Source organism: Pleurodeles waltl, chromosome 3_2 (assembly GCF_031143425.1).
Source record: "Pleurodeles waltl isolate 20211129_DDA chromosome 3_2, aPleWal1.hap1.20221129, whole genome shotgun sequence".
Classification (NCBI taxonomy): domain Eukaryota; kingdom Metazoa; phylum Chordata; class Amphibia; order Caudata; family Salamandridae; genus Pleurodeles; species Pleurodeles waltl.
In genome coordinates this window covers 116,386,426-116,409,715 of record NC_090441.1, presented here as the reverse complement: position 1 = coordinate 116,409,715, position 23,290 = coordinate 116,386,426, and the positions used below count along the sequence as shown (strand labels likewise).

The following is a 23,290-nucleotide window of genomic DNA, read 5'->3' as shown; positions in this document are numbered from 1 at the left end:
CATGTAGCATCCACCCCATTAAAAGCCCAAAATTGTATTTTTTGTAGCACTTACCTTGCTGCTGTGAGGTTCTCCTCCGTGGTGGGGATGTAACCAGCGAGGATGATTCTTTATAAGCTGTATGAAGACTTCTCGGTACGGAGGGCGGATGCGGATATATTCTAAACATGACATAAGTTGGAGTCCTTAGCCTGCTAAAATATAAGAACGATAAGATTTCAGAATGCATTGCAGGTATAACTTTTTGTCTAACTTAGCTACTACAGATTTCTGAAGCAGATGTAATGACGATTCCTATTGTCATGAGATCACCTTTTGAACTTGAAGTTTATCTGATACTTGAAAATCACTGAAGATGAAATACTTACCTCGGTGAGAGAGCCCTTCTGCCATACTCCTCTGAATACGTGAGAAAATTCAGCAAACAGGATTGGACATCTGAGAGTACATTTCTGTTCTTATGCCCACTCTTTACGTAGCTAGAGCAGGCAGCCCATTCTGTGTCTTTGCGATTAGAGTAATCGTATTGTCTTTAAACATTTGTGATGGCCCCCATGGGTCGGAAGTGGTGGAACGTACCTTAAGACACCCAGATGTAGGAGCAACTTTGTGGCAAGGATGCTATTTAAAAATGGACATTTTATTTATGTATTTAAAAATACAGTTTAATCATTTGAGGAAACCTCCAGCTTAACGAAATTAAACAAAATAAAAACTACCAAGTCAAAACAGTTTTAACTATTGTATAAGCAAATTAATTACATTTCAAAACTCTTGAGTGAATCAAGAAGCTTTTGGTCTTGAAACTAGTTGACCAGAGGGTGTTTCAAAATGTGTCCTAAATATTGTAAATGGTCATAAGTCTAATATTCCAGTAAATGAAAACTTTCCAGTCTGTAATGTACTTTAAGATCAAGATCTTAACTCCATATCATCTAAAGCTTCTTTTAATCTGTACCTGGGATATGAAACTGCTGTATTTATCTGTAGCAGTTTAAATCCCGTTTTTGATATTTTTGTGTTTTCTCTTATCTGGAACCCTTCCCTGTTTGTTTTCCTTTTGTTTCATGAACCTGCATTATCTGATCGCTGTGCAGTTTCTACACTGCTGGTGTCCTGGATTCCACAGTGTAGCCACACCACAATAGGAGGTGGAGGCAAATGTGTGCCAGCTTGTCTACCAATAAATATTTTAGAGACTTTTCCACAACTGGATGGGTTTGCATGGATATTTATAATGACTCCTAAATCTGGAGGACCTCCTCAATCTTTCCCCTTCTGTTATAAACTGAGCCTTGTGTTTTGCCCACAGGTGCCTTCAGCACGTGGCCAGCCTGATCCAAGGTGTCAGTAATGTGTGCATCACTGTATGTCGTGCAAAGCCAGTAGCTCTGGGAAGGTGCCATGCAGCGTACAGTGGTGGACATGACTGTCTTTCATACGGGCAGGCATTTCCTGTTATCATTTGTTTCACTCTTCCTGGAATCTTGTTCTTGTTCTGCTACCAGCTGACTGCAAATAGTTCCTATTCCTAGTTCCTAGTCATCAAGGGTGACTTGATGCATGGGTGCTAACATGCGGTTATGTTTTTGTTTTAACTCAGTGAAGAGTTCTATCAGTATTGGTTATGCTTTGAATCTGTATCTCCAGGATCCTTTCTGTCGGTAACATCGCCAGTTTAGAAATTTACTGTTACCAGTAAAGAATTTTCTACTTGAATGTTAATGTTATGAAAGGTCTTTGGACCATATCTGCTCCATCATGAGTTTTTTGTAGTTTCAGCCTCCTAACCTTTAGCAGAAGACCATTTAGTGTCTACTTCTGTATACAGTGCTTCATTAAACTCCTTTCCTAATCTTTAGGCTTGTGAGACTCAATTTGTTTTTGTCAGTAGAGGCTGATTCTTTGGTAGCCCACCCTGCACTAAAATTACGCATCTATGCCTATTGCTGACAAAGCACAAAGATCCATGGATTACACAGTGGGAAGAAAAGGGTTTTCTGTGATCTTTATCAGCTTCTCCCTGCTCAAACGAAAATGAGGGCCAATGAATAAGTGTTTTAAGTAGGTTGGGGCCTAGGCAAAGGTTTTATTGACTATGAAGTATGTAATTGCTGTGAGGAAGTTCAAAATGGCCATTGTTGGATTGGGACAGAAAAGTCCTCTGCATATTTAAAGACGTGTACCCCTGTCCTGAATGCTCAACTCTAGTATTCTGTGGAATCCTAATGTTGATTTTTGTGTCATAGGTACACACAGATCATGTGTGTGCTCCATGACATAGGTCTCCCTCACAGATTGTGGTCTTGTTTGACCCGGCGGCGCACCCAAAGTGCTACTCTCATACTGGTGGCAGCATATCATGTGTTGATCAGTGGTAGTGAATAGGTTTTTACTCTGTGTCACTGGAGTGAGGCTTACTCACATTTTGAAACGTTCTAGTGCTATATGCTTAACTCACCCTTGGCCTACATCATGTAGGGCCAGATGTATCAAAGGGTTTTACCCATTCTGTGTCTATGGGGAAAATGCGTTGGTACATTTGGCCCGTAGAGTGCTGTGCAGCGCTGGAGTACTGACTGTGCACTGGATGTGTGAGTGCCTGGCAAAGGTATAGTACAGGGTTAAAGAAGTGCAGTACAGTATGTGTGGTTAGTGCATGCACTGAGTGTATGTGTGCATGCTGGGAATACCTTACATGAGAGATTAGTGCTCTGTAGTGCGTGCTCATTTAAGGCATTGCTGGGTGTGTGTGTGTGCTTGCATGAAGTACAAATAGATGAAGGGTAAAGTGTTGTGCAGCGCTCACATGACGAGTGTGTGTTGGCAGAGTGTGTCTGTGAGTAGCACACCTTGGTAAAATGCACAAATGCTACAGTGCTGAGCAGTACGCGCCGCCTGAATGTGTGTGCTGTGTGCATGTGTGCCTGTAGCGGACAATGCATGGAGGTACCAGTATTGGTGAGTACGTTTGCTGTGAAAATGTACTGAGTTCCTGCAATGGTACATTACATGGAGGACCCTGGGCTCCATTTTTTTCATGCTGAAGACATGAGGAGGAGAGGAATCCCCCCAGACAGATGTGTATTGCTGCATTCCTGTAAGCTGGATGAGACACTCTGGAGAAAGGGAGGGACCCTCCTTTTACACTTTAAAAGGGTGCTCTTTGATTTAGTGATGTATCGCAAGGAAGGGCCTGATCAAATCTCAGGCAAGGAGATATGCCTGATAATGGAATCATAAAGAGCAGGTCTGGGAGCCTGGGATTAGCCTTTTGATGCATATATCACTGTGGTTGACATACAGGTGTGAACTCCTACCCCCAACACAGTTCGTGGGAGTGCCCAATCAGCTTCGGAGTCTTATTGGCTGTGACAGACATGCTTTCAATAGGAAAGAAGAAAAGGAGAAATGTACACTTCAAAAGAAGCAGAACCCTAACATAAAACTTCAAAGGCTTAGACCCTAAATCAAATTTGGTGTCTGGAAAAGGACTATCACAAGGGTAGGTTGAGACCCCAAAATGTATTATCTGTCAAGCAGCTAGATGGGCTGTGTGCGGAGGGGGAAGATCTCCTGGATTTCTGCCCGTGACCAGGACTGGGGGGGGCAAGGCCTGCTAGTCTCCCTGCTGGGTGAGGGGCATCAGGCAGGGAAACAAAGACCACCTGCCCTGGAGCCTGGATCACCAGCGCCTGCCTGCTTACCAAGACCAGTGTGCCCTCTGAGGAGAAGGAGAGCATTGATGGGACCAAGGTCCTGTGGGTGCTCAACTGAGAAGACTCGCTGAGTGAGATGTGAAAACGGCTGTGCATTGCTTGGGTCATTGCCCTTGTGCCAGAGTGATATTGCGATACCCAGTATGCCGGGAGGGGCGGCTGCCGTGATCTGGGCCATGCGGACGCGCCAGGTCAGCTCTGCCTCGCTGACCCCATATGCTAGAAGGGGCCACCATTGAACTTACTTGGACCAGAAGCATGAGACTTGTGTCCACCATAGTGAAGGCGATTGCACCAGAGAAGTCTGTGCCTGACCATGAGTAGTGTGGTTACCCCTGTATGCCAGGAGCAGCAGCCGGTACCATCGCTGCAAAGAGTTCTTGTTGTTGCCTGGCCGGGAAGAGAATTGCTGTGACCAGCAGCGGGTGAAGCCTACAAACAGAACTGCACCTGATAGATTCCAAGAAGACTGCAATGAAGCAGCCAAAGATGTTGTACCCTAGTTGGAGCTCCAGTAGGGAGCCATAGAATCGAATCTCGCCACCCCCCCATTAATGGAAAATGACTTACCTTGTATATACTGGGCAAGATAAGCTCTGATCACTGGAACGAACCGGCAGTGCTGCTGGAAGGAGTGTCTGGCATACACTACGATCAGCCCAACTTCACCAAATAGGATCAGGACTTGGGAGTGCCCATTGAGAGGGCACTCACTGCACCACTAAATACTTCCATACCACTGGAGCAGGTAAGACTGGAACTGGGCCTTTGGGGGACCCGGAGGACTAACAGTGCTGCAGTACCATAGACACTTGGCTAAATCCCAAGAAGTCAGGGGGGGGGGACTTTTGATTACGGCCTACTAGTGAGCTTTTCTTGGATGTGGCCACCAGTGAATGGGGAATAACACGACCATGTTATAAGACAGTGGGTGGACAGGGATTTCCCTGACAATGACTAGTGCCCTAACCTCAGGGGATTTTGCTATTTCTCATGAAAGTTGTTATTCCTTTGTTTGTGTTGTTGGGGATAAAATGCTTCTTTTCTTACAAAAGTAAGTATTTGACTGAACATTGATTTATTGTTCATACTGTGTACACTTTTGACTCGTGTTCACGTACCACCTTTATCTACACTTCAATCTCCTACCCCGTGAGGGTGCTGTTGACTGCTTGCTCATTGCTATCACTGAAAGCCAAGTGTAGAATGGATACTTGTCTCAGTTGCTCAAGATCCCTATAGGCTAGGCCCCAGAACGTCAGGAGCAAAAGGCCTCAACCACTAAGGTGGGCCCAGTAGGCCCTGTGGTCTCTAAAAGGGGTTCTGGCAGTCACCATTCTGTAAGTATTTTTTCGGAGACATCTTGCGCGGTATGTTTCATTGGCGGATGATGAACTGAGAATGGGCTTGTTGGTTGTGTTAATGTTGTCAAAATAAACCTTTACATTCCTCAGATGATAGGGGTGTTTGTTTCTCCTATAAACTGCCAAGGGTTTGCAGCAAATCTGGTGATATTAATGTTAATGTTTTTTTTTTATGGCAAACCAGGACATTTCCAATTGCTGCCAACAATCCAAATCCTCACAGAAGGTTTCCAACATAAAAGGGAGGTTGTGTTTATATATACGGACTGATAAACTTATTTAAGTACATTCACAAGTATTTGAACTTCTCAGACTGGTTGTTGTTTCCTGCTTGTGATCTGAAATATTTAGATGTGTTTGCCTCCAACCCTACGATTTGAACCAAAGTACTGACTCCATAAAGTTGCAAACCAAAGGACTGATATCATCTTTAGGCGTTAGTTAATACTGTAATATATGTGCTTTCTGATTCAGCAAGTTAAGATCCAAACTGAGTGTGAGAAGGAGATCGCCATGCCCCATTCCCCATTGGAGTTTAATCTCTGAAAAAAGAGATTCTCTAAATATATAATGGCTCTGGGAAATTGAGACAATCTCTGGCTAAATTCACTTTTTTTTCCAGCACAGAGTATGACTGATGGATGCATTCAAAGACTTTCTTCACATAAGGTTGGATATTGTAGATCTGAAAAGGCTCAAGACCTTTACCGCTCATCTGAAATTATTCTATGTGTGCATAACTTAAATGAACTGTGGTAATCAGGATCAATAATTATGGAGAGACTGTGGCCTAGTAGAAGACTGATATTAACTGACTGACCTATACCTACCAAATATTGTACCCTGACAATCCACACCTTTCTCTCTTTCTACTGCTCCTCAGGCCCCTTCTGCCCTGCTTCTCATATAATGTATTTTAACCAGCGAGTTTGTTCTGAAATCTAAAGCTCACCAGAGGATTGCATTCCGTTGTGTTCTGAAAATAATTAAGAACAGCACAGTGCACCCCATGAGCTAGCGATCATGAACCACACATTTGTACATTCAGAACACCTCCTTTGGACTAGGCCTGGACCGCTCAATTAAGCTCTTGGTGAGAGAGTCCAGCATTTCGTCATGTCTTAATACTTAGGCTACGAAACACAGTTATGATCAATTATGTGTGTCATACTTTGTGATTTATTTATTTATTTATTTATTTATCTAAGCATTTGTAAAGCGCACTGCGACCAAATCTGGTATTGTGGTGCTGGAAGCCCCGTAACACAGGTTACAGTGGTTTGACCTACGTTTTCTAAGGGTTTGGACATATTTGCAAGTGGTGCCACTAAAAAAAACTTTTTATTTGCTTGTGACCATTTAAGGCCAGATACCGGCCCTCAACTTTACATTCGCGAAGAGCTCCCCGCAATCAATAAGGGTAAGATCACTAACTGTATTTTAATAGATTATGAATCACTGAGGGCCAATATGGTGCTCAATCATCATACTTGTGGTCTAGGGCTAGCTTTAGAAATGCTTCCTGCTGGATTCTCGCAATAAGACTGCTCCCTCAAAATGCACACCAACACTCCACGACTCAGTAACAAGTGACTGCACACACACCTTATCTGTACTTATCAATGCCAGATATTTAGTAAAACACAGCATTGAATCATCCCAGTTTAAGGACACCCATAAACCTGACATGGCTTTCATAACAGAAGCCTGGGAGGACTCAGCTAGCAACCCCGACTTGCTGTCAGCATTACCCCACGGCTACTCTATCACCAGACACAACAAGGAACTCAAGCAAGGGGAGGTTTAGCGATCGTACACAGAGCCAACCTAGCAGCTAAGTCTAACTCCGTTCTCGCTCATCACTGCAAAGCGATCTCCTTCAAATAGAGCTATCGAATACGCAACCCAAGGCATGCTAATCTATACCATCCATCCGGCCCGAGACCAGCCTTTTATGCAGGAGATCAGCCGCCCTCTTGAATGGCACATTCTGGCCACTAACTTCCTTTTGCTAGGAGACTTCAACTTTCATTCAGTGGGACTCCATGATATTGAGATGTTAGCTCTCCTTCAGACCTAAAATGGGCTTGATCTTCCCCAGATTGTTACCCGCTCTACCCATCAGACTGGCCACACCCTTGACAGAATTTCTCACCAATAAAAAAATCCATAGACAATGTAAAAATCATTCCTTTAGCCTGGTCTGATCATGGTGCGGTTTTTTTTTAAGATTGCTTGTAAACGTTCCAGCCCCTAACTTCAAAGACCTGGCTATCACCACTGCAGCCCGTGCTTGGCATAACATCCAAACAGACCTTTTTACTAAAGTTTTGGGAGATTCTACTCCGATGCTTTCCCCGGACCCAGACACAACAGTTGATCAATTTACTTCATGGCTAGACACCGCAGCCAAATAGGTAGCGCCAGCAAAAAAGATTAGGCCAAAACGTAACACCATATTGGCTCCTTGGTTTTCCACTGAGCTTAGAGCATTCACAATGATGTCGCAGACAGGAATGGAGTTGGAGGATTGAATATGATTCCAATGAAAAATCCAAATACAAAGTATGCTTAGCCTACTACAAGGCGCTTATTGTCAAGGAAAAGGCTGCATACTTCACCATAAAGATAACAGAAGGCACAAATTCTAGTAAAGAATTGTTTCGAACTGTCCCCATGTTGTCCAAGAACTCCCCTAGGTCATGACCTATGACCCAATCCTGCAACTCTTTGGCCACCTTTTTAAAGAATAAGGTGGAGGCAATAGTTAATAATTTCACATCAACCACCTCCTTCAAAATTAACGATAGTCGAGTCTCAACTTCCACTGAATTAACGTGTTTTAATAAATTTACTCAACCCTAAGTTGAGGAGGTCTCTAGGCTAATATGTTCCACATCTTCCGGCTCTCCCCTCAATCTCAGGCTCAGGCTCTAGGCTATGTGAATGTATGCAGGCAGTTAACATATGGATGGGCAAGAATTGCCTGAAATTAAACTCCTATTAGATCGAAGTGCTGGCCACAAGACATGGGTTCCCTACCCTTACCTGTGAGGAAGGCGCGCAATTTAGGTATTCTGATTGGTGACAAACCAAGGTACTGCGATCAAGTCAATGCCTTGACATCCTCTGCCTTTCTCATTCTTAGAATACTAAAAAAGGTATTCCCATATATTCCTAGTCATTTGCAGAAAACTTTGGTTACGTCACTAGTGTTGGCTAAATTAGACTACTGTAACAGTCTTTTCCTCAATGCTCACCAGCACATCTTAAATAAATTGCAAACGCAACAGAATGCCGCAGCTAGGCTCCTCCTAAAGATGCCGAAATAACAATCTGTGTCAGGCTCAATCAGAAAATTACATTTGCTGCCTGTCAGATAGAGGATCTTTCAATTCACTCTGTATTGTTTATGAAGCTCTTCATGGCCTTGTACTGGAAGTTTTACAACACAAATTCACTTGGTACTCCCCAGGCACAACCTTACGCTCAACTAATGCCAGATTGGTCATAGTTCCCAGGTTCAAGCGATTAGCTGGGGTTGGCTTTTTAGGAGCTTTTTAGTAGATGCCTCAAAAGCCTGGAACTCACTTCCCCTGGATATTAAGTATGTTCCCAACTTATTGGCCTTTTGGAAACTGCTAAAGACATGGCTTTTTGACTCCCCATAAACTTTGTCCCTCTTGCTGCTCTTCAGTGTCACTTAGCTAGTGCCAAGACACCTCCGGGTATTTGTTGCACTTTAGAAATTCTCATAACATAAAATAAGGAAGAGGCCATCTGTTCCTGGGCCTTACCTATTGAGAAAGAAACTATTACTACAGCCATTTTGTATGGTATGATGAGATTTTCTTGTTGGGCTTTTGGTGTCCAGGTCTCCGCTTGGGAGATCAATTTTTTTTTTTTATTTTTTATTTTTTATAAACACATTTTTATTGCTTTTCATGAGAAACGTACAAAACACGAAAAGAACAAACTCATTACAGCCTGCACCTGGGCAGTGGGGGTTTCCAAATCTGTTCTGTCTCCTCTTGACATTGAACACACGGGATTCTGCTGAAGCTACATATCGGAATAACACGAAAATAAATGCAGGTACACACAACCACAGGTTCAGCTTTAACCAAGTAAGTCCGTCCACTTCCCCCACACCTTTCCATGCTTACGGGGGCACCCCCTTGATTCATACACCACTTTTTCTTGGGTTGCGCACCAGTCCACTCCTTGTCTCCATTTCTGAAGGGAAGGAACCCTGGCGGTGTTCCATGCGGCTGCAATGCCCCTCTTTGCCACCAGTATGGCAGTTTCAACAAATGCCCGGTCCGCTCTAGAGCCCTCCAGCTCCTCCAATGTACCCAATAGGACCAATTTTGGGGACAGCAGTTGTGTCTTCCCCATTGCTTTGTTCAACTCTTGATTTATCTTCCCCCTGTACACTTGTATCACAGGAAAAGACCATACCATGTGGAAGAAGTCGGCCGGGCCCCTATCGCACCGTGGGCATTGAGCAGAGTTCCGGAGGCCCATCTTTTGCAATCTGTCGGGTTATAAGTATGCTTTGTGTAGGAAATAGAATTGTATCGCCCTCAACCTCGCCAAACTGCCCATGAATAGCTTAGCCTCGAGTGGGTTAAATTCCTGTATTGGGTCCACGCCAGTCCGATGCATATTTATGGCATGACGGAGTCGAAGATATCTAAAGAATTGGTTGGGGGGCAATTGAAACTCACACTGTAACTCCTGGAAGGACTTCATTGTGTTCCCTTTCCATACGTCTCCCACCAGGGAGATGCCCAGTGTGTCCCACTTCGTGATGCCCCCCAGAGTGGCCGTTTCCTTCAGCCATTTACCATACCACAGTGGAGTTTGCAGGGTGACGTTATTCCATCCAGTGTGCCGTAGTGCCGCACGCCATGCAAGAAAGGCCGCCTTGGTGATTGCCTCTAACTCTCTGGGGATCAGAATGCCATAGAGGAGGTCTAGAATACGAGAAAACCCCAGTGCATCCAATTGTACCTGATAGGATGGGTCCGTCCATCCCCGTTGAACCAGTCATGAGCGACCATGAGTTGAGTCGCCAGATAGTTCAGGTATGGATAGGCCATGCGTAATCGCCCATCATACACCCCTCTACGACAGCTTTGCGATGCTACCAGGCAAATTTTGGAGAACATATAGGAGTCGCGGCAAGACCATCATCTTGTATAGGGCTACACGACCCAAAACGTTTAAAGGCAATGTTTGCCACCGCTGAAGATCCTCCTGTGTGCGAGATACAAGTGGTGTCAGGTTCAGAGCCCAGGATAGCTCCGTAAGCAGTGCAACCCATATTCCGAGGTATTTAAAACTCAGCTGGCGCAGGGGCACCACCTCCTGCCAGTTAAAGCATTCCCGTGACCTTGCTAGGGGGACCAACACTGCTTTGGCGGGGTTCATTTTGAGCCCAGAGGCGTCCTCAAAACACTGAAGGAGAGAAAACTTCGGGGTCCCGTCACCCCAGGATTCTCCATATATAGCAGGACATCATCCGCATATAGGGCCACTCGATCTTCACACGAGGAGCCCCACTTGTACCCTCGATATATTGGGTCTTCCCCTATCAGTCGTGGAAAGGGCTCAATGGCGAGAGGAGAGGGGAGAGGGGGCAGCCCTGTCGTGTTCCCCGCTGGATAGGGAAGGCTGAAGATGAGGTTCCATTCACCTGTACATGCGCCGTAGGGTTTGCATACAAGGCCCGGACCATTCGGGAAAACCTTGGCCCAAAGCCAGATCGCTGGGGCACCGAGAAGAGGAACCCCCAGTCAACGGAGTCAAAGGCCTTCTCGAAGTCTATAAATAGGAGGGCCAGATTCTGGGGCAGTCGGTGACGCCTCGCAAGGGCCACGTGAAGCCGTCGTATACAATGGCACGTACTGCTGCCGGTCATGAAGCCACATTGATCTGGGTGTATCAGCAGGGGCATCACCCTCATAAGGCGGGATGCGAGAATAGAGGCGTAAATTTTTACTTCACTGTTAATCAGGGATATAGGTCTGTAATCCGCACAATGAAGGGACGGGGGTTCAGTCTTGGGCAAAACGGTGGCTACATCCAACCCATCTGGGAAGGAGCCAAACTGGTCCACCTCTGCATATAGATTTGCAAGACGCGGCACCAGGTCATCCCTAAATACTTTATAATATTCTGGTGGAAACCCATCCGGCCCAGGAGTCTTTCCCACCCCCATCGCAGCAGTGGCCTCCCTAATTTCTGTTTCAATGAACGGCTCTTCCAGTGCCCGGACCTCCACCTCGAGCAGCGCTGGAAGCGGAATGTCCACCAAGAACTGATCGGAGATGTCTGGCCTCTTTGTACCGGCATCCCGATACAGGACCCTGTAGTATGCAGCGAACGCCTCTGCCACCTCTTGGAGCCTGGATACATGTTCCCCTTGCTCGTTACAAATTTCGGGGTCGATTCGAGAGGTCTGCTGTTGGGATGCCAGCCAGTACAGCAATTTCCCAGTCTTGTTTCCCCAACCATAGACCCGGGCCGTGGAAGCACGCCACATGTGTTTAGCTGCTTCTAAAGACTGGTTACGGATCTCCTCTTGTATTAGCAAGAGTTGTCTGGTTATCCTTTTGTTGGAATGCGCCTCCTGCTCCGCCTCCAGATAGAAGGCACGAGCCTCCAGCTGGGCAACACAGGGAGCCAGGGAATGTTCCTGCGCACGGACGAGGCTTCTGGCCGCCCCCCTCAGCACCGCTTTACTCGCGGCCCATAGGGTCCCGGGCGATGCTACCGAGCCCTCGTTAATACTGAAGTACTCGTGCATTGACCCCTTTAGGCGATTGACATAATCCTCGTCCTGCAAATACCATGCGTTCAGCCGCCACCTGGGGCGGACCATGGAGTTCGCAGGGCCCACACTAAACCGGATTGGCGCATGGTCAGAGATCCCTGTGGCAGAATCTCAATGTGTGAAAGGTGACAACAATCGGCGACCGGCATAAACACAAGGTCGATTCTAGATTGCGTACTGTGGGTCGCGGAGATATGTGTAAATTGTCTGCGCTGCGGATGCCATGTTCTCCAAGCACCGCAGAGCCCCGTCGTCGACATCCACCCGGATAGACTAGTGGCCATTGCCTGCCTATGGGCCGAAGACTCCCTGCTTGTGTCCAACCCAGGGTCCGGGATTGCATTGAAGTCGCCCTCCAGCACCGTGACCCCAGGGGGTAACTCCAGCAGCAGCCGAGTCAGGTCTCCTAGGGTCCCGCGCACCACGGTCGGAGGTGCATATACACTAACGTTCAGCGTGCGACCCTCTATTGTCCCTGAGATCGCCACATACCGCCCCTGTGGGTCTCTCCATACCTGCATCACCACCATGGGCAGCGAGCAGTGAAGCAGTATCGCCACACCCATTGAGTCCCTTACGAACCCTGCATGAAATACCCTGTCAAATCCTTTACGGGCTAAAAAGGAACAGTGATTTCCTAGGAGGTGAGTCTCCTGCATCAGGAGCATACTTGGTCTGTATCGATGGACATGTGTGAGCACTGCTGTCCGTTTGATCTTATCTGGGAGGCCGTTAACATTATAAGATATATGAGTCGACCCCATTCATCTTGTTTGTTAGTAGATGCTCATCTCGACCCTCTCCCTCAGCTCCCCATATGTACCCCGGGACTTGTACCATTTCTCCTGTGTTGTGTGTGTTCCCTGACATGGCCTCTTTGTTCTATTACCCCCTGTCAGTAAGTGAGATAACAAATCAACGTTAACTTCAGATAACATTAACAACAGCCCTGTGGCTGAGCGAAAACTCCCATACCCCCAACTCCCACCCCTCCCCATACTTCCCCCAAGAAACATCTGTCGCCCTTCTGAAACAGCTCACTCCCGAACATAGTGAGCTGAAAACACCAATTGTCTGAGCTGTGGTGGACCCTTCCATTTCTGCGGATTAAGGAGTGTTAAGTTATAAACAGACACACTGCGGCCACATCACGTTTGTGAGCCATACTGGCCTTGTTTTCTCCTCCCTCGAAGGGGAGTCACAGCACCGGCTCTGGGACAGATCAGTATCTTCCATCGTTGTAGGGCGCAGCTCCCCCAAGTCCTCTGCCTGTGAGCCCCCTCCTGCGCCCCCCGGCTCAGCGGCCGCCGAGGGCCCCGGGGCGTCCCCTTTATAGGTCCCACAGGGGAGCCTGAGTGTGAGTCTCATCTTTCTTTGCGCTTCCTGGAGCGCGTTCTCTGGCGGGGCCCCCGCTGCGATTGACTATCTGTCTGCTGCCTAACGTGGGTTTGCTGCTGCTCTCCTCCGGCAGAGCCCAGCGGGACCTCCTCTGTTAACCATATCGATGGCGCACCTGGGGTCTCAAAGAAATATGTCTTGTTGTTATGGGCCACCCTTAGCTTAGCAGGAAAGAGAAGGTGGTAGGGCACATCCATCGCGCTCAGTTTTTGTTTTACTTCTATAAAAGAGCGGCGCTGTACCTGTACGTCCCTTGTGTAGTCTTGGAACACCATGACTTTTGTTCCCTCACAATGTAAGTCTCCTTTCGAGTGCGCCGCCTGAAGTATTGTGTTCCTGTCTTTGAAATTGAAAAGGCGGAGAATCACTGGCCTCGGCGGAGAGCCCGGTGGAGGCCTGGCCTGTAGGGCCCTGTGAGCTCGTTCAATCGCAAACCACGGTGTGTGGCGATCCCAGGGCATCCAAGACCGGAACCATTCCTCTAGGAAGGCGGCCAGGGAGGAGACCGCAGCGTTCTCCGGAAGGCCCACGGTCCGAAGGTTATTGCGTCGGGACCTGTTTTCGACGTCTTCAGCCCTGCGGTACAGTTCTGCTGTGCGGGCTGTTAGCGTGGACACCTGTGCTTTAAGGGCAGTCAGATCGTCTTCCACTGTGGAGATTCTGGACTCCGCTTCCGTGATCCTGGTTGTTGCGTTGCGGAGGTCCTGGCGTACTAAAGCCACATCCACTTTTACTTCTCCGATCTTAGCCTCCACCGCTGCCTGGGACGCCTGAATAGCCTGAAGGATGGCCGCCACATCGCCGGCCCTGGCCTGCCTCCCACCACCTCCCTCTGCCGCCTGATCTTCTTTCCGTGTTCCACTTGGACCAGTGGCAAACTGGTCTATGCGCGTCTTCGCGGGTCTGTCTATCCTTACCTCTGAGGCAACCGGACTTGACTGCAAGCCTGCTCCTGTGACTCGCTTCACGGGCCAGCCTTCGTTGGTCTTTGGGGCCTGGTCCTTGTCAAGCCACCGCCAGTGGCCACTGCTCTATGCCCGTAGGCGCTTACGTAAGTGGATCCTCACCATTGTAAGTATGCACTGCAGGGTTAACCATTAAGATCCCACTGTCACGACCTCCTCTCTCGCGGCGCAGATCACCAACTGCGGTCGGTGGAGCCTTCAGGCCCGAATCCGAGGCCCGGTGCCCCTTTTTGGCCGCGAGGGGCTCTTCTCCGGGCCCCAGTCCACCACTGGCATCCCGTTCTCGTGCCCCCAGGTGCCCGGTCCCACCTCCAGTCCGTTCGTTTCCAGGGCCTCCCACCGCCAAGCGGGACAAAGGGGTAAGTCTTCCCGTCAGCTCTGCTCCAAATCCCCCCTCCCTCCCCCAAAGTCATCCAGCAAATTCCTCCCGGCATGGAACCGGAGCGTGAGGGGGAAAGGAGGGGAAAAACGCCAACCAGTGCAACGCACCCCCACCAGCATGACCCGGGTTGGGGGGGGGGGGGGGGGGGATGGCAGGTCTCACCACGGCCTCTGCGTTGTGTTTCTGCCCGCCTGGGTGCGCTGTGTTTCTGCTTCGCCACTTGCTCGGCGTTGCTAGGCTGGCCCAGCGCTCTGTGTTCCTCTCCTCCCTGAGAGCACTTCCATCTGTAAGCCCTACCGGGGCAACCTCTTGCAGTTGCTCCTCCGGCCAGCGGGGGGGGGGGGGCCCACGTCGCCCAGCCGCCTCACCTGCAGGACGCCCTTATTTTGATTCGGCTCGGTGCAACCGCCGACAGCTGCGCGTTTTGATGGGAGCGCCCGCCATTTTGCGTGCGAGGCGCTCCGCGCGATTGTCTTCCCCTGGTGAACCGCAGGGTCCAAGGCACGGTCCGGGCACTCCAGGAACCCCCAGCGGTCACCTGAAGTCTCTCCCCTCCGCTGGGGAGGGCCAGCGATGGGCGCTGCTTGAGCAGATGCCAGAGGGGTCCGGAGCACCTCGAAAGTGCGACCGCCATCTTGACGCTCAAGCCACGCCCCGTGCAAGATCAAATGTATCGTTGTTCGTCAGTGTTTATAAATTGCCTTTCTATATGCTCACCTCCAATGCTGCTGTGGATTTTGACACTGTGTGCTGGGACTCTGCTAACTAGGCCCCAGTGCATGTGCTCGGACCCCTAAAACCTGTTGAAATTGGCTATACTCCTAATTGGCATATTGAAAATACCTATATGGTATGAGGTGTACCCAGGGCCTGTAAGTGAAATGTCACTAGTCAACTGCAGCATCTTTTGTGTCAACCATTACAGTGCAATATGTCTGCAGATCCACCAGTGTAGCCTGGCTGTGCAGTTTTAAAACTGCAACTTTGACCTGTCAAAATAGCCCCTTTTTGACAGGTCTTAGCCTTCCTTTTAAATGTTAAAAAGTCACCCCTTAATAAGCCTTGTTGTCCATAAGGCATGGTGTATGGTATTTATAAAGACATGTAAAAGTTAATGTTAAACATGTCTTTACAGTACAAAGACTCTGAAAGATATTTTCGCTGAGCAGGGTTGGCACCCCTGGGTACCCTCTTCAGAAGGCTGTGGATCTGTGGAAGACTGGACTGGACTGCACCTGCTGTGTGAGACCTGTGAGGAGACCTAGAGGGCTGAACATGCTCCCTCTTGTACCCAGAACAAAGATGTGAATTCCAAGGGTCAATTGACTGATCTGTAAGCTACAGCCGTTCCAACTGGACCTGCCATGGAACCTGCTGGTGGCTCTACTGGAGTGAGTCTTGACCTCCAGTGCTGTTCGTGAGGTCCTGGGACCTTGGGCTATGTCAAAGCATATGCCTCCTAACATCCTGAGAAACCTGGAACTTAGAAATCTTTTGGCTCCAAAGACCTCCAGAGGACCGGGACAAACCTGGCAAGTCAGTCCAACAAAGGTGCATTGCCACTGGGTTAAAGATTCAGGTTGCTGAATTAAAAAAAATTCATGCCAAATGTCAGCTGGATCTTGTCCAATAGCTAGCGGGACTCCTGGAGACCTTCTTGGCCACAGCCTGCTGCCTTGTTGTATTGAGAATTTTGGACCTCCACTTGAGAGACTAACTCTGAAGATAAAACGCTTGACTAGGTCGAGCTTGGTTTTTGTATCAGACCTGCGCTCCATCATCGCTACTAGGGCCTGGTCAAAAACATCAAGATGACCTTGGGTGGTGTGTAACACTTTTTGACACTATTTTTATTTAAACCTACATATGTCTGATTCCCCTTAATGGATTTTTCCCGTTTTGGTGTCAATTTGTTACATTACATTAGTCTCTAGTTTAATAAATTGGAGAGGGATCTTTGTTGTGCTTTGTTTGCAATTTTCTTTATTTTTGAATATTTTAATAACTAGTTTGGCACTTACAAGTGTTTTACCCATTTTCTTAAGTCTTGCTGCTCTGTCCCCCAGTTACCAGGGGTTAAACTCAAGTTTAAATTGCTGAAAACTTTACTGGACCTAACAAGAATAATGCCATTATTACTTGTAGTGGACTTTCACCCACCCCAAATCATAATCCACTTTCTCATAGACAGTTGGCTCTAAAATTGTATTGAATTATTTAATTGCATCTTGTTGACAACTTCTGGACCTATAACTGGACACTGCTCAAACAACTCAACTGGACTGCTTTTCTGCATGTTGCCCTGCTGCTGCCTGTTGCTCCCTGACTGCTGGAAGGACTCTGCCTTCCCACCACCAGTGATCTCCAAGGGCTTGTTAGCTTGCCTCCTGTTCCCAAGTCTCAGGGAGATTAAAGACTTGAACCAACTGCCCCTGGACTCTACAAGCTGTGAGTCTGCCCTGCCTTGGACGTGGGCCTAATGTGCTCTACCTTCTGTGGTGTTCATCGGAAAATGCCACAAAGCAACACAAAGCCCTACAATGCTTTGCTTTGCTGCACAGCTGCCAGTACATCGGAACAGACGCACAGCGCCCCAAGCCTTGCAAAGCCTCACTGCACAGCTCCCCAGGATCGACGCAACGCATTGCCAAGCCCTGCAAAGCCTTGCCACACAGCTCCCCGGGATCTAGGCAAAGCGACTCCAAGTCCCGCAAAGCCTTTCCGCATAGCTTCTTGGAACCTACGCTGACCGACGCAAAGCCTCTCAAAGCAACACCGTGCCGACCATGCACCAGGATTTAAGGTACTGTGTTCAGTGGGCCCAAGTGTTTCCCTGTAGCTGGCCCATGCTCCATCGCGGTCGGCCTGAACTCGTGACTTTGTCCCAGTCCAGTGCGACCATATACCCACAGTTGGAGCTGTGCACTTCTTTGTGCTATTTTTACCTAAATCTTTAAAATTGCATATCTCTTGATCTATGCATTGGATTTTTGTCATCTTGTTCTTGTTCTACTCATAAAATCATAGTCTATTTTTCTACCCTAGTATGCAGTCTTTTTGTGGTGTTTTCACTGTAACTGTATGAGTTATTACACAAATACTTTACACATTGCCTTCTAATTTAAGACTGTCTGCTCTGCCAGGCCACTGGAGGGTGAGCACAAGATAATTTTGGTTGTGTTGTGACTTACGCTGACTAGGATTGTGGTTCCTACTTCGACAGGGTGCTTACCTCTGCCAACTGGAGACACAATTTCTAACAATTATTAACAGTAGCCTTTTGGTACTTTGGAATTGACTGTGATGTTATTGGTCAAGAGATCAGTGTTTATCTCCATATGCTTAGGGGTGTAGCCACAATGAGTCAATTCCTGATCTTCACGGCAAGCCTGAACCCCCAACCCACTGTTCATCTAGTGAAGCGCTCATCCTCATTTTAGAGTTGTGGGGAGAAGGGGATGGTACTGAAAATGAATCCATTCAAACCTCACCTTAGTCTGAGCAACGTCCAGTAGTTTTGTCTCCTTTGTCTGGGTGATTCCAACTTTCATATCTTGTAGTGAGGTGAAATTCCATTTATTGTTGTACTTCAAACAGAACTCTCACAATACCGAAAAGGTGGGGATGGGACCCATCCTGGCAGTGCTGCCCGAGCATTTAGGCAAGAAAATAAGTCCTCCCAATTAAGTGGGTTACCAAATGTTTCACATCATTTATTTAACTGAGGGTGTTATAACTTCCCAGTAAGCTCCAATTTTGTGAATTTCATTTTACATGTGTGCACTTAGTTATGCTATAGTTCATCTGCTTATATTCGTCTGCTTTTTTTGGTGTTTACCTTACCTTTTAACTTTTTATAAGAAACATAGTTGCATCAGAAATACAACCTTCATTGAGCATTGAAAAAGCACATTTAACTGTTCCCCTTGCGTTTAAATGAACCCGCTTTTATCCACACCTTCCAAAGTCAACATTGTCTGATAAATATATTTTCTAACCAAAATCAACAAATATCCTGAGGTAGGATTTTTCATAGTTTGTAAATATGAAACCATTCCTTTCTGTGAACTGTATCTTTTTAGAAGTTCGGTCCCTCTTGAAACATTGGACGTCTTTAGGATTCACGTGGGTTCCCAACATCATGAAAATGTCCTAAAACACAGGCGCATAGAATTACTTTACAAAGACAGTCTAATCACGTGCTGCGGTTGTTAGTGACCTTGCACAAGTATCCACAAAATCTTGTTTATTCCTCAAGCTGAAGTACATCAGAAGCTGGAACTTGGGGGTGCATCATAGAGATTATTCGTTCCCTGCATAAGGAATTTTAGCTTCAGACATCTCATTGTGCAAGTAGCTTCTGCCCCAGCAGCAGGCCTGGTTCCAGGGACTCTTTGTCAGAGGAGTGAAGTAGATCCCAGGGTTGATGAGGTTAACTCCGAGATGCAGCTCTCATTTCCTGTGGCCAGATGCCTTCTCAGCTGTCAGTCAGACTGTCACTGAAACTAGTCTTCCTTCTTTCTGACTTAAAAATCCATCTCAGCGCTATGGGCCCCACCTGACACCATGCAGCCCCCTTCTTGCCAGCCAATCACAGCAATCATACCTCAGTCTCACCACATTGAAAAAGTACATGCAATAACATTTTTATACTAATGCGGCCAACAGTGAAAATTAGCTGTTCATTGTTGTCCACCTGATACTATTATTTTAGACATTTTCACAGCCGGCCTAAAGAAGCTAAACACTCTCTAATGCCACCTTTCTTTTTCCAGGCGAAATACAGCTCATCGAGCTTATCATTTTAAAAAGGAATCTTCCCTAAAGCTCCCTAGTCCAACCTTCCTGGTCCATGCCCAGCATCAATGCTCTGCTGTATGTTTCCCAAGCTACATCATACAGGAATAACCCAGTCTCCTCCGTTTCAGATAATCTCAGATCTGATCAGGCTTTAGGACACTATCTAACCCAGATCTACAACTCCGTTAGTAGCCCTTGTATCAGACTCAGAGCTCACCCCAGAACCTGAATTTCAGCATCGGTGGGGTCCTTAGCCCCTCAAATGCTTGCCTGCCCCCTTTGTATTCTGATGCTTTCTTGAGGACAAAAGTGGCAAAGCTCTGTGCCTATACCAGTGCCAGATACTGAAAATAGTTATTGCCCTGGTTAATTACTCATAGCAGGAAATCCAGAAAACCTTAAACCTATCCAAGAAACCAGAGCAAGTCACCCAAGAATCTACACATAACAAATAACCACCTACTTTAGAAAATAATGAATGCTTCCTCCTCTCAAACTACCAGATGAAATTCACTTCTGTAACACTGCATCCTGTTCTATCCATTCACACAAGTGCTTACGATCATCTGATGGGCTGCATCAACACATGTCTCCTTCTAGCTCTTATTGGGCACAGATTTTGTGTTGACACCCTGAGCCCAGTGTCTAAATATCCATATCTCCTCCCAGATTGTCTCATTTCCCTGCACCTTCAGTTGTGGACAAGCCCTGTTGCTTGTGAAAAAAGAAAACTATCCATAACCCAGACATTCCATAGGACTGATGCCTCATCAGCCTTCCCTTTATAGGGATTAACCTGGGACTGTTTTCAAAGGGCCCACCAGCTGGGTTTCGGCAGTTCAACACTGAAACAACTAGACTCCAGGCAGCCATTCTTATTCTCATGGATGCTGAAAAGAAAGCCTTATAAGCAATTTCAAACTAGGTGCAAATTTGGACAGAACATGCAGTGGAGCATGGCGTAAATATTTAAATCACAAACGGCCTGCTCAAAATCATCTGCAAAATTGTATGACCTCTCGTAAAGAACAGCTTCTTACCCATGTGTACCAGAAAAACCAGCCCATTGCTGACATCCATTTTCAGTGTGCTCAGCGGGTCCATGTTCCCTCTGACATTCTGTTGGGAAGCAGTAGGAGAGATTTTCAAACCACTTTCTGGACACATTCCACCATTTTGCTAATGCACAAAGCTTTACATGTCTAAAAAGACAGACTTGGTTCTCAAACGTGAAGCCAGACACCAGAAAGTGCTGTCCTTCTAATTCTGAAAACAGAAACTGCATAAATACAAATAGCCGGACATGCATGGAAACACCCCCCCCCCCCCTACCAAAATCATTAGCAAAAGCCCCTGACACCGATTACATTGGCTCAAAAGTAGCCTAAATATCAACATTACTAAGTAAAGAATGTTGCTAATTGGGCCATTGCAAAATCCACTAAATCCAGACATTTTCAATTCCTGTTCTTCAGAAGAGTCAAATATTAGCTCTCATGGTATGAACCATGCAGTCTGAGGTGCGCTTAAAAACGTATCATTGCATCATTTACTTGAATGTCCTGATGGAATCCACTCAACACAAGGCTAATGAAATACTTTCTCTGTGTTCCAGCTGGGGAGGCCAAACACCCAGTGCCCATCCTCTGGGATCCACACTCGCTCGCCGTTGAAGAGCAGCCACATTCCATACTTGTGTTCTCTCCATGTCTGCTGGGCGGCCCTACACACTACGCAGAAGGACACGATGTACCCAGGCTGCCTCCTCAGTGACCATCTGGAAACAAAAACCATCAGACACCTGCCCAGCCTTCTCCTGGCCTCCTCCACTCTGCCAAAATCTCATGGGTTAAAGATGTAGCAGCCCTGTGACAGTAGCCCATATGATGCCCCTGCCGATATCCCAACAGGTTTGCAGTCATCTGGCTCTTAAAACGGACCACCAAATTGGAGTAAATTGTATCAAGTAGTGGGTGTAATGTTGTACGTATAGTTAAGCTTTACCAAGATTAAGTACGTATGATACTCTTCTCATCAGTCACACACCCAGCCTCCAGGGATAGTTTTTTTTTTTTTAACTGTTTTTTAAACCGCGCCTCCAATTTAAGTTTTTATGAAAAATCGGGAGCTGGTTGTATTGTTGGACGAACACGGGCACCGCCTTCAACCACATGTTTGTCACACATGTTTGTCACACATGTTTGTCTAAATTTTTGAAAAACTGTCGCAAATAGGCGAATCTTGTAATTAATTGCTGAATAGAGAAGACTTTGTTTTCTGGAGGAAAGGGGGTTGAAGGAAACCGTATAAATAATGATGTAAAAAAAGAGAAACCTACCTCTGTGTGGTGGCTAGTTGACCCCTGGTGAACAAGCCTTGAGCAGACGCGTCCTGCCCCAGCCATCCTCTCTGGCCAACTGGACCTGCGTTGTAATCCCAGGGCTGTCTCCTCTGCCGTTGCCATGACACCACCCGTGCCCGCTGTGACGTCTTCACCCCATTGTGACACCTGTGAAGGCCCTGGTACAGATGGTGAAACACTATCACTGCAGGACCTGCGTTACTCCTGCAGGGAGCACAACGCCAGTATAATTATTCTGTGCCTTTATTTAAAAAAACCCAAAAGGAACCAAATGTAGGCTCGTGTTTGCCGAACCTAAAACTAGATTTCGCTTATTTAATGCGTCATTATCAGAAGAATCTTTCAGGTTAGAGAGTGAACACGTATCTCCTGTTTACCGAAATGTTACGAACACGGCAAAGCACCCTGCAATTAAATGGTTGTTCTAAAGTATCTCGAACGGCCAGAAAGAGAGCATTTCCCTCTCGGGCTAATTAGCTGCCTTCTGTACTCTGGGACTCCTCGATTAGATGTCACTCCTCTGAGAACCAACCCTGACTGATCGAACCTCAGTTAGAGGTTTTACAAAGGTCACTGCAGGTTCCGGTGTGGAGATGTACAGTGAAGTTCTGCGCTGGCCGGTGGCCGCTGGGGGCGTCTAGTCAGCGGAAATACGTCGTGCACATGGAATGTGCTAACAGTTTAAGCTTGTATTGGCTGTTAGCGCGCCAAAAACTCGTGTTACCTTTTAGCTCTCCACGGAGACCTTGTTTTATTAAATGGTGTAGACAGAAGGCTGCACCGAATATTCAATTATACTCCAGCCAGCTCCCCAGGCGCTTATTTGAAACGGTAGCAGTTGAGTTACGATACACAGTTGTGTTCTGCACTCCAATCAATCAAAAAATGTATAAAGCGCGCTACTCACCCGCAAGGATCTCAAGGCGGTGTGGGGGGGCGGGTGATAAAACAAGGGTGGAGATGCCGTTTTACTGTTCAAAAAGCCATGTCTTGTGGGGTCTTGCGAAGGTTGGTGGGGAGGGAGCTCCAGGTTTTGAGGGCGAGGTAGGAGAAGGATATGCCTCCGGAGGTGGTGTGAGGGACGGCGGCGAGTGTGAGGTCAGCAGAGCGGAGGCGACGAGTGGGAGTGTGGAAGTTCACTCTTTCGTTGAGGTCGGCTGGTCCAGTGTTGTGGAGGGACTTGTGTGCGTGGATGAGGACTTTGAAGATGATCCTATTGATGATTGGAAGCCGGTGAAGGGGTCTGAGGTGGACGGAGATGTGTTCATGGCGTGGGAGGTTCAGCATGAGACGTGCGGCTGTGTTCTGGATCCTATGGTGTTTCTGCTGAAGCTTGACTGTGGTGCACGATGTTCACTAGGCACTGGATTTTATGTTCTCTGAAGATGTTTGTCGATAACTGGGCTTGGCTAAATGTAAAGTAATGTACGTATATCATCTTGGACTGGCCTCCCTGTTA

The 23,290-nt window shown here is 47.2% G+C and overlaps 1 protein-coding gene and 1 long non-coding RNA gene across 2 annotated transcripts in view; one reads left to right on the top strand and one right to left on the bottom strand.

The window, feature by feature from the left end:
* The window catches only part of LOC138286550 (S-adenosyl-L-methionine-dependent tRNA 4-demethylwyosine synthase TYW1-like), a 490,050-nt gene that overhangs the window by 401,729 nt on the left and 65,031 nt on the right, over nt 1-23,290 (top strand). The gene's annotated exons all lie outside the window — the stretch shown is intronic.
* Nucleotides 132-21,882, bottom strand: LOC138286551 (uncharacterized). The gene is made up of 3 exons (XR_011202010.1): nt 21,808-21,882; nt 20,510-20,588; nt 132-194 (listed from the first exon to the last, which is right to left on the bottom strand). It is a non-coding gene; the product is annotated as an uncharacterized lncRNA (long non-coding RNA).